This window comes from Pseudophryne corroboree, chromosome 5 (genome assembly GCF_028390025.1).
Source record: "Pseudophryne corroboree isolate aPseCor3 chromosome 5, aPseCor3.hap2, whole genome shotgun sequence".
Classification (NCBI taxonomy): domain Eukaryota; kingdom Metazoa; phylum Chordata; class Amphibia; order Anura; family Myobatrachidae; genus Pseudophryne; species Pseudophryne corroboree.
In genome coordinates this window covers 694,957,663-694,973,236 of record NC_086448.1, presented here as the reverse complement: position 1 = coordinate 694,973,236, position 15,574 = coordinate 694,957,663, and the positions used below count along the sequence as shown (strand labels likewise).

Genomic DNA, 15,574 nt, shown 5'->3' with positions numbered 1-15,574 from the left:
CCACAGTGTGCCTGTGTCTTTGTACTATGGGGGTCATTCTGAGATGATCGTAGCTGTGCTAAATTTAGCACAGCTCCGATCATTCACACTGACATGCGGGGGGACGCCCAGCCCAGGGCTATCCCGCCCCGCATGTCAGTGCCGCACCCCCACCCCCCCACCCCCGCAGAAGGGCAAAGGCATCACACAGTGGCGATGCCTTTGCACCTCAAAAGTAGCTCCCGACCAGCGCAGCTTTAGCGTGCTGGCCGGGAGCTATTCGTCGCTCCCCGGCCCGCAGCGGCTGCGTGTGACATCACGCAGCTGCTGCGGCGCTCTCCCCGTTCAATACGGCCATGCCTGCGTTAGCTGGACCGCGCCCATGAAACGGCGGGCAAACGCCGCCGTTCCGCCCCCCCCCCCCCCCCTCCCCACTGCCCAGCGACTGCCTCTGCTTGTCAATCAGGCCAGAGGCCTTCGCCTGTCTGGCATGCGCCGGCGCAGTTCTGACCCAATCGCATCGTTGCGATAAACTGCAGCGTGCGATCGGGTCAGAATGACCCCCTATGTCTGAAGGGTAAACTTGCTAGATGCTGCCAAAACTTAAAATAGTGCTTCTTAAGAGGTTATAGAAATTCTCCACCTTAGGAGTAGAGCAATTATTATGCTATAAGAGCTGTGTAAATATACCAGATATTTATGTACACAGAAAAGTCTCCATTAAGGAGTTAACTGGTAACTAATTCAGGGGACCATGGAGTCTGCCTAATATGATAATTCATGTGACTAAGAAATTCATATACAGCCTTACCCTCCCTCCAGAGGATAGATAACTCAATATCAATAAATAAACAGGAATACCTGTTCATAGGGGTTGTCTGTCAGAGATTGGCATTGCTGCCTCACATCGCTGGGGTTGGAGGTTTCTGTGACCCTGCTTGTGTGGAGTTTGTATGTTCTCCCCGTGCTATACCTCCCAACTTCTGTCTCTAGCAAGGAGGGACATCTGTGCACACAATGGCATATGGAAAAGGGTGCCTAGCTTTACGATCGCGAGCCACGCCCCCGTTTTCGTCACTGAGGGGCCATGCCCAGTGCTCTTTGAGCTGCCCCCTCTCCTTCTGTCTCCTCTGAAAAGACACGCACAGCATCTACTCTCCACATCTCTGCTAAGCAGAGCAGCGAGCGCAGGAGCCTCCCAACTGCCTCTGCCCCCCCACTGCGGCCCGCTGGTGAGACATCGGGACAGTCCCCAAAAAAGTGACTGTCCCGCGAAAATCAGGACAGTTGGGAGGTATGCTTTGCTTTCTCACAAAATGGAAAACTGATATCTAATACATAACCACAAGGTTAGAGACCCATCTCTGTAGGCTGCTGGATTACGCAGGCCATTGGTACATACCAGGGCTAAAACAAGAAAGCATCGCCAGCTGGCTTTATGATGTTTATACGGCATATGCAGGAGTTTAAAAGCTTCCTATACGAGGCGGTTAAAAAAAAAAAAAATAGGCATTATAAATGCCTGTGCATCGCCTCTCGGCCTTCTGGCCAAGATCAAGGGTAGTATCTGTTCTTATTGGTTTCATGTCTGATACACCCCCTATCTGGGAGCCATATATTATATGAAAATTTAGAACAGTGAGATGGGTAAAGAGCTTGCTCTGTCCACTCCGCACATTAACCGGGTACTGCAGTACTGCTATGACATTCTCTGCTCGCAGAGCTTATGATTACGTCAGTGGTTAGTAAATGCCGGGTTCAGGAATCTCACGTATCACTACCGGTGGGTCCACGTACTTACTGTCGCGGCTACGCCCACCAAATGTGCTTACCTGAGATCATCATCTTAGGGTTGCAATGCAACAGAGGCACCAGAGGAGAAACAGACCTGTTTTACAGGCTCACAAAAACAGAGCACCAAGTGTATTCCATAAACACTTCGGAATGAATGTGGTCCTCCACTCCTAAGGGATTACAGGCTAGGGGTCCGTCTAAAATATTTCAGCATATTTAGAAAAAGCTCCTGCCAGGATCCCTGGGTAAAAGATCTATTTACCCTGGCATGAAGAGTGTGTTTAAATTCATTCCACTTCACATTCCGAAGAATCACGGGAGATATTACAAAAGGTTGTACTAAGACTGGGTCAGACCCAAGCTATAGTTCCAGTTCCGCCTCATATAGAAAACAGGGGATACAATTCCAACCTGTTGTGGTACCGACTCCGGACGGTTCGGTAAGGCCCATTTTGAATCTAAGATCCTTGAGCCCTTACCTAAAGGTCTTCAAGTTCAAGATGGAATCCCTGCGAGCAGTGATTGAGGGTCTGGAAGAACAGGAGTTCATGGTTTCACTGGATATAAAGAATGCTTATCTCCATATCCCGATTTGGCCCCACCAGGCTTACCTGCGGTTTGCCCTGTTGAACGACCACTACCAGTTCCCGCCTCTGCCCTTCGGCCTGTCCATGGCTCTGAGGGTCTTCACGAAGGTGATGACGGAAATGATGTTCCAGCTCCAAGTCCAGGGGGTCAACATCGTCCCTTACCTGGACGATCTCTTGATAAAGGCGAGATCCAGGGAGCTTCTATTGCTCAATATCAACTGCACTATTCAGCTTCTGTCACATCATGGGTGGATTCTAAATTTACAGAAGTCTCACCTGGAGCCAACTCAGCAGCTCCTGTTCCTGGGGATGTTTCTGGATACAGTGGCTCAGAAGGTTTTCTTCCCAGAGGACAAGGCAAGGACATTCCAGGAGATGGTCCGAGCGGTTCTAAGGACGAATTGGATATCCATCCATCATTGCATATGGTTGTTGGGAAAGATGGTAGCCTCTTACGATTCGATCCAGTACGGAAGGTTCCATGCCAGAACATTTCAATTGGATTTCCCGAGCAAGTGGTACGCATCACATCTTCAGATGCATCGGATCATACGCCTCTCACCTCAGGCCAGGGTTTCCCTCATGCTGGAATGTCGAAGTTTTGGGATTCAGGATTGGATCTTCCTCACAACGGACACGAGTCTGTGGGGATGGGGAGCTGTCACCCAAGGGGCTCAGTTCCAGGGCAGGTGGTCCTCCCACGAAGCCCTACTTCCGATCAACATTCTGGAACTCTACAATGCTCTGATTCAGGTGTCTTCTCTGCTTCGAGATCGGGCCATTCAAGTTCAGTCGGACAACGCCACGGCAGAGGCATACATCAATCGACAGGGAGGAACAAAGAGCAGAGCCTGCATGCGAGAAGTGTCAAGGATACTCCTCTGGGCTGAAAGAAATGCAAGAGCAATGTCGGCCATCTTTATTCCAGGGGTGGACAACTGGGAAGCAGACTTCCTGAGTCATCACGACCTCTACCCGGGAGGTTGGGGCCTCCTCCCACAGGTGTTTCAGCAGATCACCGCCCTGTGGGGCTGCCCGCAGATCGACCTGATGGCTTCTCGGCTCAACAAGAAGCTTCGCTGGTATTGTTCAAGAACCAGGAACCCTCAGGTGATAGCAGTGGATGCACTGACGACACCGTGGCCTTACCGGTTGGTCTACCTGTTTTCCGTTGATTCCGTTGTTCCCAAGGGTGCTAAAGAGAATCAGGCATCAAAGAGTCCAGGCAATTCTAATTGCCCCAGACTGGCCTCGGAGGGCGTGGTATGTCTTCTGGACATGTCCGTTGAAGACCCTTCGCCTCTGCCACTGAGAAGAGATCTTCTTCAACAAGGACCGTTTGTCTATCCGGACTTACGGCAGCTTCGTTTGACATCATGGCGGATGAGCGAAACATCCTAGATCGCAAAGGCCTTTCCAAAAAGGTTATTGCAACCATGGTTCAGGCCAGGAAGCCTGTAACGTCAAAGCATTACCATCATATCAGGAGGAGATATGTCTCTTTGTGCGAGGAGCCCATGTATCCTTCTGCGGATTTTCACTTAGGACGCTTCTTGCGTTTCCTACAGGCTCGAATGGATATGGGCCTACGTCTGGGCTCCCTCAAGGTCCAAATTTCGTCCCTCTCTATTATCTTCCAGAAGAAGTTGGCAGTGTTGCCAGGAGTTCAGACTTTCTTGCAAGGGTACTTCAAATACAACCTCCCTTTGTGCTGCCAACGGCACCCTGGGATTTGAATATAGTCTTGGAGCTTCTACAGTCCTCCTGGTTTGAACCTTTGATGGTGGTAGAAGACAAGTACCTTACGTGGAAGACGGTAATGTTGCTGGCCCTGGCTTCTGCTAGGCATGTCTCAGAATTGAGGGCCTTATCGTGTAAAAGTCCATACTTGGTCTTTTACGAAGGCAGAGCAGAGCTCAAGACTAGGCAGCAGTTCCTGCCGAAAGTTGTCTCTGCATTCCACTTAAACTGACCTATTGTGGTCTGGCTCTTCTGCTCCTCCGGAGGCATTGGATGCTGTGTGAGCTTTGAATATGTATGTCAAGAGGATGGCTCAGATCAGAAAGATGGATTACCTGTTTGTGCTCTATGATGTGCAGAAAAAGGGTTGCCCTGCTTCTAAGCAGTCCATTGCTCGTTGGATTAGGCTTACTATCCAACAGGCCTATGTGTCGGCAGACTTACCTGTTCCTCAGTTTCTGAAGGCCCACTCTGCAAGATCGGTGGGGTCTTCCTGGGCGGCTGCCCATGGAGTCTCAGCCTTGCAACTATGCCGAGCTGCTACCTGGTCGGGGCAGAACACCTTTGTGAAGTTCTACAGGTTTGATACCCTGGCAAAAGAGGATACCCACTTTGGGGAGGCGGTGCTGTAGACATCTCCGCACATTACCGCCCGTTCTGAAAGCTTTGGGACGTCCCTGTCGTACTAAGTGACCCCAGTATCCCTTATGGATGCTAGAGAAAATAGGATTTTGGTTACTTACCTGTAAATTCTTTTCTCGTAGTCCATAAGGGATACTGGGCACCCGCCTCATTGCGTTGACTTTTCTGCAGGTTTTTCTTCTGTTAAAGTTTACCTGTTCAGCTGTTGCTGTTTTGTTACCAGCAGTTGCTGGTCAGTTTATGTTGTGGTGTGCTGCTGTGTGAATCTTACCACTCGTTGTTATGTTCCTTCTGTCAAGAATGTCCATTCTCCTTCGGGCACAGTTTTACCTAGACTGTCTGTAGGAGGGGGCATAGAGGGGAGGAGCCAGCACACCCAGTTGAAGAAATTTAAAGTGCACCAACTCCTTTGGACCCCATCTATACCCCATTGTACTAAGTGACCCCACAATCCATTATGGACTACGAGAAAAGGATTTACCGGTATGTAACCAAATTCCTATTTCTCTGACGTCCTAGTGGATGCTGGGGACTCCGTCAGGACCAAGGGGGATTAGCGGCTCCGCAGGAGACAGGGCACAAAAATAAAGCTTTAGGATCAGGTGGTGTGCACTGGCTCCTCCCCCTATGACCCTCCTCCAAGCCTCAGTTAGGTTTTTGTGCCCGTCCGAGCAGGGTGCAATCTAGGTGGCTCTCCTAAAGAGCTGCTTAGAAAAAGTTTTTAGGTTTTTTATTTTACAGTGAGTCCTGCTGGCAACAGGCTCACTGCAACGAGGGACTTAGGGGAGAAGAAGTGAACTCACCTGCGTGCAGGATGGATTGGCTTCTTAGGCTACTGGACACCATTAGCTCCAGAGGGATCGAACACAGGCCCAGCCATGGAGTCCGGTCCCGGAGCCGCGCCGCCGACCCCCTTGCAGATGCCGAAAAGTGAAGAGGTCCAGAAACCGGCGGCAGAAGACTTTTCAGTCTTCATGAGGTAGCGCACAGCACTGCAGCTGTGCGCCATTGTTGTCACACACTTCACACCAGCGGTCACTGAGGGTGCAGGGCGCTGTGGGGGGCGCCCTGGGCAGCAATGAAATACCTATACTGGCTAAAAGATACATCACATATAGCCCCTGGGGCTATATGGATGTATTTAACCCCTGCCAGGTCTCAGAAAAAGGGGAGAAGAAGCCCGCCGAAAAGGGGGCGGGGCCTATTCTCCTCAGCACACAGCGCCATTTTCCCTCACAGAAATGCTGGTGGGAAGGCTCCCAGGCTCTCCCCTGCACTGCACTACAGAAACAGGGTTAAAACAGAGAGGGGGGGCACTTATTTGGCGATATGATTATATATATTAAGATGCTATAAGGGAAAAACACTTATATAAAGGTTGTCCCTGTATAATTATAGCGTTTTGGTGTGTGCTGGCAAACTCTCCCTCTGTCTCTCCAAAGGGCTAGTGGGGTCCTGTCCTCTATCAGAGCATTCCCTGTGTGTGTGCTGTGTGTCGGTACGTGTGTGTCGACATGTATGAGGACGATGTTGGTGAGGAGGCGGAGCAATTGCCTGTAATGGTGATGTCACTCTCTAGGGAGTCGACACCGGAATGGATGGCTTATTTAAGGAATTACGTGATAATGTCAACACGCTGCAGGTCGGTTGACGACATGAGACGGCCGGCAAACCAATTAGTACCTGTCCAGGCGTCTCAAACACCGTCGGGGGCGTTAAAACGTCTTTTTACCTCAGTCGGTCGACACAGACACGGACACTGACTCCAGTGTCGACGGTGAAGAAACAAACGTATTTTTCTTTTAGGGCCACACGTTACTTGTTAAGGGCAATGAAGGAGGTGTTACATATTTCTGATACTACAAGTACCACAAAAACGGGTATTTTGTGGAGTGTGAAAAAACTACCTGTAGTTTTTCCTGAATCAGATAAATTAAATGAAGTGTGTGATGATGCGTGGGTTTCCCCCGATAGAAAATTATTGGCGGTATACCCTTTCCCGCCAGAAGTTAGGGCGCGTTGGGAAACACCCCTTAGGGTGGATAAGGCGCTCACACGCTTATCAAAACAAGTGGCGGTACCGTCTCCAGATAGGGCCGCCCTCAAGGAGCCAGCTGATAGGAGGCTGGAAAATATCCTAAAAAGTATATACACACATACTGGTGTTATACTGCGACCAGCGATCGCCTCAGCCTGGATGTGCAGCGCTGGGGTGGCTTGGTCGGATTCCCTGACTGAAAATATTGATACCCTTGACAGGGACAGTATTTTATTGACTATAGAGCATTTAAAGGATGCATTTCTATATATGCGAGATGCACAGAGGGATATTTGCACTCTGGCATCAAGAGTAAGTGCGATGTCCATATCTGCCAGAAGTTGTTTATGGACACGACAGTGGTCAGGTGATGCAGATTCCAAACGGCACATGGAAGTATTGCCGTATAAAGGAGAAAAAGACAACGTCTTTTCAGCCTCAGTCCTTTCGTCCCCATAAGGGCAAGCGGGCAAAAGGCCAGTCATATCTGCCATGGGATAGAGGAAAGGGAAGAAGACTGCAGCAGGCAGCCCATTCCCAGGAACAGAAGCCCTCCACCGCTTCTGCCAAGTCCTCAGCATGACGCTGGGGCCGTACAAGCGGACTCAGGTGCGGTGGGGGGTCGTCTCAAGAGTTTCAGCACGCAGTGGGCTCACTCGCAAGTGGACCCCTGGATCCTACAAGTAGTATCCCAGGGGTACAGATTGGAGATTCGAGACGTCTCCCCCTCGCAGGTTCCTGAAGTCTGCTTTACCAACGTCTCCCTCCGACAGGGAGGCAGTAGTGGAAACAATTCACAAGCTGTATTCCCAGCAGGTGATAATCAAAGTACCCCTCCTACAACAAGGAAAGGGGTATTATTCCACACTATATTGTGGTACTGAAGCCAGACGGCTCGGTGAGACCTATTCTAAATCTGAAATATTTGAACACTTACATACAAAGGTTCAAATCAAGATGGAGTCACTCAGAGCAGTGATAGCGAACCAGGAAAAAGGGGACTATATGGTGTCCCGGGACAGATGCTTACCTATATGTCCCAATTTGCCCTTCTCACCAAGGGTACCTCAGGTTCGTGGTACAGAACTGTCACTATCAGTTTCAGACGCTGCCGGTTGGATTGTCCACGGCACCCCGGGTCCTTACCAAGGTAATGGCCGAAATGATGATTCTTCTTCAAAGAAAATGGACGATCTCCTGATAAGGGCAAGGTCCAGAGAACAGTTGGAGGTCGGAGTAGCACTATCTCAAGTAGTTCTACGACAGCACGGGTGGATTCTAAATATTCCAAAACCGCAGCTGTTTCCGACGACACGTCTGCTGTTCCTAGGGATGATTCTGGACACAGTCCAGAAAAAGGTGTTTCTCCCGGAGAAGAAAGCCAGGGAGTTATCCGAGCTAGTCAGGAACCTCCTAAAACCAGGAAAAGTGTCAGCGCATCATTGCACAAGGGTCCTGGGAAAAATGGTGGCTTCTTACGAAGCGATTCCATTCGGCAGATTTCACGCAAGAACTTTTCAGTGGGATCTGCTGGACAAATGGTCCGGATCGCATCTGCAGATGCATTAGCGGATAACCTTATCGCCACGGACAAGGGTGTCTCTTCTGTGGTGGTTGCAGAGTGCTCATCTGTTAGAGGGCCGCAGATTCGGCATACAGGACTAGGTCCTGGTGACCACGGATGCCAGTCTGAGAGACTGGGGAGCGGTCACACAGGGAAGAAACTTCCAGGGAGTATGGTCAAGCCTGGAGATGTCTCTTCACATAAATATACTGGAGCTAAGAGCGATTTACAATGCTCTAAGCCTGGCAAAACCCCTGCTTCAGGGTCAGCCGGTGTTGATCCAGTCGGACAACATCACGGCAGTCGCCCACGTAAACAGACAGGGCGGCACAAGAAGCAGGAGAGCAATGGCAGAAGCTGCAAGGATTCTTCGCTGGGCGGAAGATCATGTGATAGCACTGTCAGCAGTGTTCATTCCGGGAGTGGACAACTGGGAAGCAGACTTCCTCAGCAGACACGATCTACACCCGGGAGAGTGGGGACTTCATCCAGAAGTCTTCCACATGATTGTGAACCGTTGGGAAAAACCAAAGGTGGATATGATGGCGTCTCGCCTCAACAAAAAACTGGACAGGTATTGCGCCAGGTCAAGAGACCCTCAGGCAATAGCTGTGGACGCTCTGGTAACACCGTGGGTGTTCCAGTCAGTGTATGTGTTCCTCCTCTGCCTCTCATACCAAAAGTACTGAGAATTATACGGCAAAGGGGAGTAAGAACGATACTCGTGGCTCCGGATTGGCCAAGAAGAACTTGGTACCCGGAACTTCAGGAGATGCTCACGGAAAATCCGTGGCCTCTACCTCTAAGACGGGACCTGCTTCAGCAGGGGCCGTGTCTATTCCAAGACTCACCGCGGCTGCGTTTGACGGCAGGGCGGTTGAACGCCGAATTCTAAGGGAAAAAGGCATTCCGGAAGAGGTCATTCCTACACTGGTAAAAGCCAGGAAGGAGGTGACTGCACAACATTATCACCGCATTTGGAGAAAATATGTTGCGTGGTGTGAGGCCAGGAAGGCCCCCACGGAGGAATTTCAATTGGGTCGATTCCTACATTTCCTGCAAACAGGATTGTCTATGGGCCTCAAATTGGGGTCCATTAAGGTTCAAATTTCGGCCCTGTCGATTTTCTTCCAGAAAGAATTGGCTTCAGTTCCTGAAGTCCAGACTTTTGTAAAAGGAGTACTACATATACAGCCCCCGGTTGTGCCCCCAGTGGCTCCGTGGGACCTTAATGTAGTTTTGGAAGTAACCATGCTACTGGCCCTGGCTTCAGCCAGGAGAGTGTCAAAATTGGCGGCTTTATCGTATAAAAGCCCATATCTGATTTTCCATTCGGACAGGGCAGAACTGCGGACGCGTCCTCAGTTTCTGCCTAAGGTGGTGTCAGCGTTTCACCTGAACCAGCCTATTGTGGTGCCTGCGGCTACTAGCGATTTGGAGGATTCCAAGTTGCTGGACGTTGTCAGGGCATTGAAAATATATATTTCAAGGACGGCTGGAGTCAGAAAATCTGACTCGCTGTTTATACTGTATGCACCCAACAAGCTGGGTGCTCCTGCTTCTAAGCAGACGATTGCTCGTTGGATTTGTAGCACAATTCAACTTGCACATTCTGTGGCAGGCCTGCCACAGCCTAAATCTGTCAAGGCCCATTCCACAAGGAAGGTGGGCTCATCCTGGGCGGCTGCCCGAGGGGTCTCGGCATTACAACTCTGCCGAGCAGCTACGTGGTCGGGGGAGAACACGTTTGTAAAATTCTACAAATTTGATACCCTGGCTAAAGAGGACCTGGAGTTCTCTCATTCGGTGCTGCAGAGTCATCCGCACTCTCCCGCCCGTTTGGGAGCTTTGGTATAATCCCCATGGTCCTGACGGAGTCCCCAGCATCCACTAGGACGTCAGAGAAAATAAGATTTTACTTACCGATAAATCTATTTCTCGTAGTCCGTAGTGGATGCTGGGCGCCCATCCCAAGTGCGGATTGTCTGCAATACTTGTACATAGTTATTGTTACAAAAAAAATCGGGTTGTTATTGTTGTGAGCCGTCTGTTCAGAGGCTCCTACGTTTGTCATACTGTTAACTGGGTTCAGATCACAAGTTGTACGGTGTGATTGGTGTGGCTGGTATGAGTCTTACCCGGGATTCAAAATCCTTCCTTATTGTGTACGCTCGTCCGGGCACAGTATCCTAACTGAGGCTTGGAGGAGGGTCATAGGGGGAGGAGCCAGTGCACACCACCTGATCCTAAAGCTTTATTTTTGTGCCCTGTCTCCTGCGGAGCCGCTAATCCCCCTTGGTCCTGACGGAGTCCCCAGCATCCACTACGGACTACGAGAAATAGATTTATCGGTAAGTAAAATCTTATTTTTTTATGGAGAGTGTCACACTTAAAGATGCTCCACACAACCGAGCCACGTCACAGCATGGTGTGACTAGCAGGACTATTTAACGTGCAGGAAGGCTAGATGTAAGTAGCCACATCTGTATGTGCTGGCTGAAGTTTCACGCGGATCAGCAGCGCGGTGTCTGCCACAGCTGCTGCTGTTCCCAGGGCACAGTATACGTCTTCAGTCTCCTTCAAAGCTCACCCCAGACCCAGAAACCTAGCAAATAGGAGTCTGGGGGGTGGGCTTAGAAGGAGAGTTATGCCGAATGCGGAGTCCAGGGTGCTCCACGGCACCTTTGATAAACGCATCGCTTCTGATCCCCGGGGACCTGCTGCAGCACATAGGTTGCATACATCTCTGCATGCAGGAGCGTTTCAACAGAGGGCCTATGTGCAGACTCCGGGTGGGCCCCCTCCTCTTCACGGCGCAGTAATCTCTGGTATTGCGCCGGAGTCTACTGTGAATGTTTAGGTCTCCGGAAACTACTGAACATGTGAGGTGGCCATTTTGGCTGCGATTTTGCCATGGCTGCATTGCCCGATGCAGGACTCCATAAAGGTAAGTATTTAAAAATGGGGGCGGTGTCGGCCCCCCTGGACCCACCGCACACATTGCACCAATTATAGAAACGCCAATGTCTGCATGTATGTTGATATGTGCTAACCGGCTCCCCCTCTGTACTGTGTGGTCGGTGCGCTGCAGCCATCGCTGACTATGACAATTCAAAATTGCCTGTCACAGAGGATTATTATTAGTAATTTGTTTTATAAAAGCTTGGGAAATAGAAGTCTACCTAAATAAGTCAGCTGAAGATGCTGGAAACTCTTGGGTCATTCCTGATTTACATAGTGCATCCGGAAAGTGTGCACAGCGCTTCACTTTTTCTACATTTTGTTATGTTACAGCTTTATTCCATAATGCAATAAATTCATTTTTTTCCTCAAAATTCTACACACGATACCCCATAATGACAACGTGAAAACGTTTTTTTGAGATTTTTGCAAATTTATTAAAAATAAAAAACGAAAAAATCACATTTACATAAGTATTCATATCCTTAGCCATAAAGCTCAAAATTGAGCTCAGGTGCATCCTGTTTCCACTGATCATCCTTGAGATATTCCTACAGCTTAATTGGAGTCCACCTGTGGTAAATTCAGTTGATTGGACATGTGTTGGAAAGGCACACACCTGTCTATATAAGGTCCCACACTTGACAGTGCATGTCTGAGCACAAACCAAGCATGAAGTCAAAGGAATTATCTGTAGACTTCTGAGACAGGATTGTCACGAGGCACAAATCTGGGGAAGGGTACAGAAAAGTCTGCTGCTTTGAAGGTCCCAATGAGCACAGTGGCCTCCATCATCTGTAAATAGAAGAAGTTCAGAACCACCAAGACTCTTCCTAGAGCTGGCCAGCCATCTAAACTGAGCGATCGGGGAAGAAGGGCACTAGGTGACCAAGAACCTGATGGTCACGCTGTCAGAGCTATAGCATTTCTCTGTGGAGAGAGGAGAACCTTCCAGAAGAACAATCATCTCTGCAGCAATCCACCAATCAGGCCTGTATGGTAGAGTGGCCAGACGGTAGCCGCTTCTTAGTAAAAAGCACATGGCAGCCTGTCTGGAGTTTGCCAAAATACACCTGAAGGCAGTGGCGTAAGTTCGTCCCAGTTGCCCGGAGGCAAGATAAATATTGGTGCCCCCTTATTTCTTATGTCAAGATAAGTGTGTGTGTGTGTGTGTGTGTGTGTGTGTGTGTGTGTGTGTGTGTGTGTGTGTGTGTGTGTGTGTGTGTGTGTATGTGTATAACAGCAGACACTTTACTGATGGAGCTATTTGCTCCTGTAGAGGGAGCATGAGTATGCTAACTATATGAAGTTACGTGTAATTGTCAGAGAAGTATCTTCATATAGTTAAAATTCTCATATTTCCTATACAGGCGCAAACAGCTTCATCAGTGAGGTGTCTGCTTCCAGTGTAATAGGTTGTGGTTTCTAATCCTGGGTGTGACACTTGTAAAATGTGTATAATAAAGAGGGCGTGATTTGTAAGGTGCAGGGACCAGTGAGGAAGTCGGCCACTGAAAAGATAGCGGCAGCTATCAATTAACTTTATTCACTGGTGTCACAGAATGGGAGGAGAGGTGCCCCCCTTCAGAGCAGGAGCCCGGCGGCAGATGACTCCGTTGCCTCCCAGAGTTCTGCCTCTGCCTGAAGGACTCTCAGACCATGAGAAGCAAAATTCTCTGGACTGATGAGACAAAGATTGAACTCTTTGGCGTGAATGCCAGGCATCATGATTAAAGGAAACCAGGCACTGATCATCACCAGGCCAATACGATCCCTACAATGAAGCATGGTGGTGGCAGCATCATGCTGTGGGAATGTTTTTCAGTGACAGGAACTGGGAGACTAGTCAGGATAGATGGAAAGATGAATGCAGCAATGTACAGAGACATTCTGGATGAAAACCTGCTCCAGAGCGTTCTTGACCTCAGACTGGGGCCATGGTTCATCTTTCAGCAGGCCATCGACCCTAAGCACACAGCCAAGATATCAAAGGAGTGGCTTCAGGACAACTCTGTGAATGTTCTGAATGATCTGAATGATCTGAAAATGGCTGTGCACCGACGCTTCCCATCCAACCTGATGGAGCTTGAGAGGTGCTGCAAAGAGGAATGGGCGAAACTGCCCAAAGATAGGTGTGCCAAGCTTGTGGCATATTCAAAACGACTTGAGGCTGTAATTGCTGCCAAAGGTACATCAACAAAGTATTGAGCAAAGGCTGTAAATACTTATGTACATGTTATTTCTCTAACGTCCTAAGTGGATGCTGGGGACTCCGTCAGGACCATGGGGAATAGCGGCTCCGCAGGAGACAGGGCACAAAAATAAAGCTTTAGGATTAGGTGGTGTGTACTGGCTCCTCCCCCTATGACCCTCCTCCAAGCCTCAGTTAGGTTTTTGTGCCCGTCCGAGCAGGGTGCAATCTAGGTGGCTCTCCTAAAGAGCTGCTTAGAAAAAGTTTTTAGGTTTTTTATTTTCAGTGAGTCCTGCTGGCAACAGGCTCACTGCATCGAGGGACTTAGGGGAGAGAATTTCAACTCACTTGCGTGCAGGATGGATTGGATTCTTAGGCTACTGGACACCATTAGCTCCAGAGGGAGTCGGAACACAGGTCTCACCCTGGGGTTCGTCCCGGAGCCGCGCCGCCGACCCCCCTTACAGATGCTGAAGATTGAAGGTCCGGAAACAGGCGGCAGAAGGCTCTTCAGTCTTCATGAAGGTAGCGCACAGCACTGCAGCTGTGCGCCATTGTTGTCACACACTTCACACCAAGCGGTCACGGAGGGTGCAGGGCGCTGCTGGGGTCGCCCTGGGCAGCAATATTTAATACCTTTATGGCAAAAGAATACATCACATATAGCCATTGAGGCTATATGTATGTATTTAACCCATGCCAGATATCTAAAACTCCGGGAGAAAAGCCCGCCGAAATAGGGGGCGGGGCTTATTCTCCTCAGCACACAGCGCCATTTTCCTGCTCAGCTCCGCTGTGAGGAAGGCTCCCAGGACTCTCCCCTGCACTGCACTACAGAAACAGGGTAAAACAGAGAGGGGGGGGGCATTTTTTGGCGATATTTTGATATATTTAAGCTGCTATAAGGAACAACACTTATATAAGGTTGTTCCCATATATATTATAGCGCTTGGGTGTGTGCTGGCAAACTCTCCCTCTGTCTCCCCAAAGGGCTAGTGGGGTCCTGTCTTCGATAAGAGCATTCCCTGTGTGTCTGCTGTGTGTCGGTACGTGTGTGTCGACATGTATGAGGACGATGTTGGTGTGGAGGCAGAGCAATTGCCGATAAGATGTCACCCCCCAGGGAGTCGACACTGGAATGGATGGCTTTGTTTATGGAATTACGTGATAATGTCAGCACATTACAAAAATCAGTTGACGACATGAGACGGCCGGCAAACCAGTTAGTACCTGCCCAGGCGTCTCAGACACCGTCAGGGGCTGTAAAGCGCCCTTTACCTCAGTCGGTCGACACAGACCCAGACACAGACACTAAATCTAGTGTCGACGGTGATGAAACAAACGTATTTTCAAGTAGGGCCACACGTTATATGATCACGGCAATGAAGGAGGCTTTGCATATCTCTGATACTGCAAGTACCACAAAAAGGGGTATTATGTGGGGGGTGAAAAAACTACCTGTAGTTTTTCCTGAATCAGAGGAATTAAATGATGTATGTGATGAAGCGTGGGTTAACCCAGATAGAAAAGTGCTAATTTCAAAAAAGTTATTAGCATTATACCCTTTCCCGCCAGAGGTTAGGGCGCGCTGGGAAACACCACCTAGGGTGGATAAGGCGCTCACACGCTTATCAAAACAAGTGGCGTTACCGTCTCCTGATACGGCCGCCCTCAGGGATCCAGCTGATAGGAGACTGGAAACTACCCTAAAAAGTATATACACACATACTGGTGTTATACTGCGACCAGCCATCGCCTCAGCCTGGATGTGCAGTGCTGGGGTCGTCTGGTTGGATTCCCTGACTGAAAATATTGATACCCTGGATAAGGACAGTATTTTATTGACTATAGAGCAATTAAAGGATGCTTTCCTTTATATGCGAGATGCTCAGAGAGATATTTGCACTCTGGCATCGAGAGTAAATGCGATGTCCATATCTGCCAGAAGGAGTTTATGGACGCGACAGTGGTCAGGTGATGCGGATTCCAAACGACATATGGAAGTATTGCCGTATAAAGGGGAGGAATTATTTGGCGTCGGTCTATCGGATCTGGTGGCCACGGCAACTGCCGGA

General features: G+C 49.4%; 1 protein-coding gene and 1 non-coding gene across 4 annotated transcripts in view; both read left to right on the top strand.

Moving 5' to 3' along the window:
* Positions 1–15,574, top strand: part of PPP1R42 (protein phosphatase 1 regulatory subunit 42) — a 154,563-nt gene that overhangs the window by 92,103 nt on the left and 46,886 nt on the right. The window lies entirely within an intron of this gene.
* Positions 1,508–1,692, top strand: LOC134931188 (U2 spliceosomal RNA). Its single transcript, XR_010179026.1, has one exon. It is a non-coding gene; the product is annotated as a U2 spliceosomal RNA (small nuclear RNA).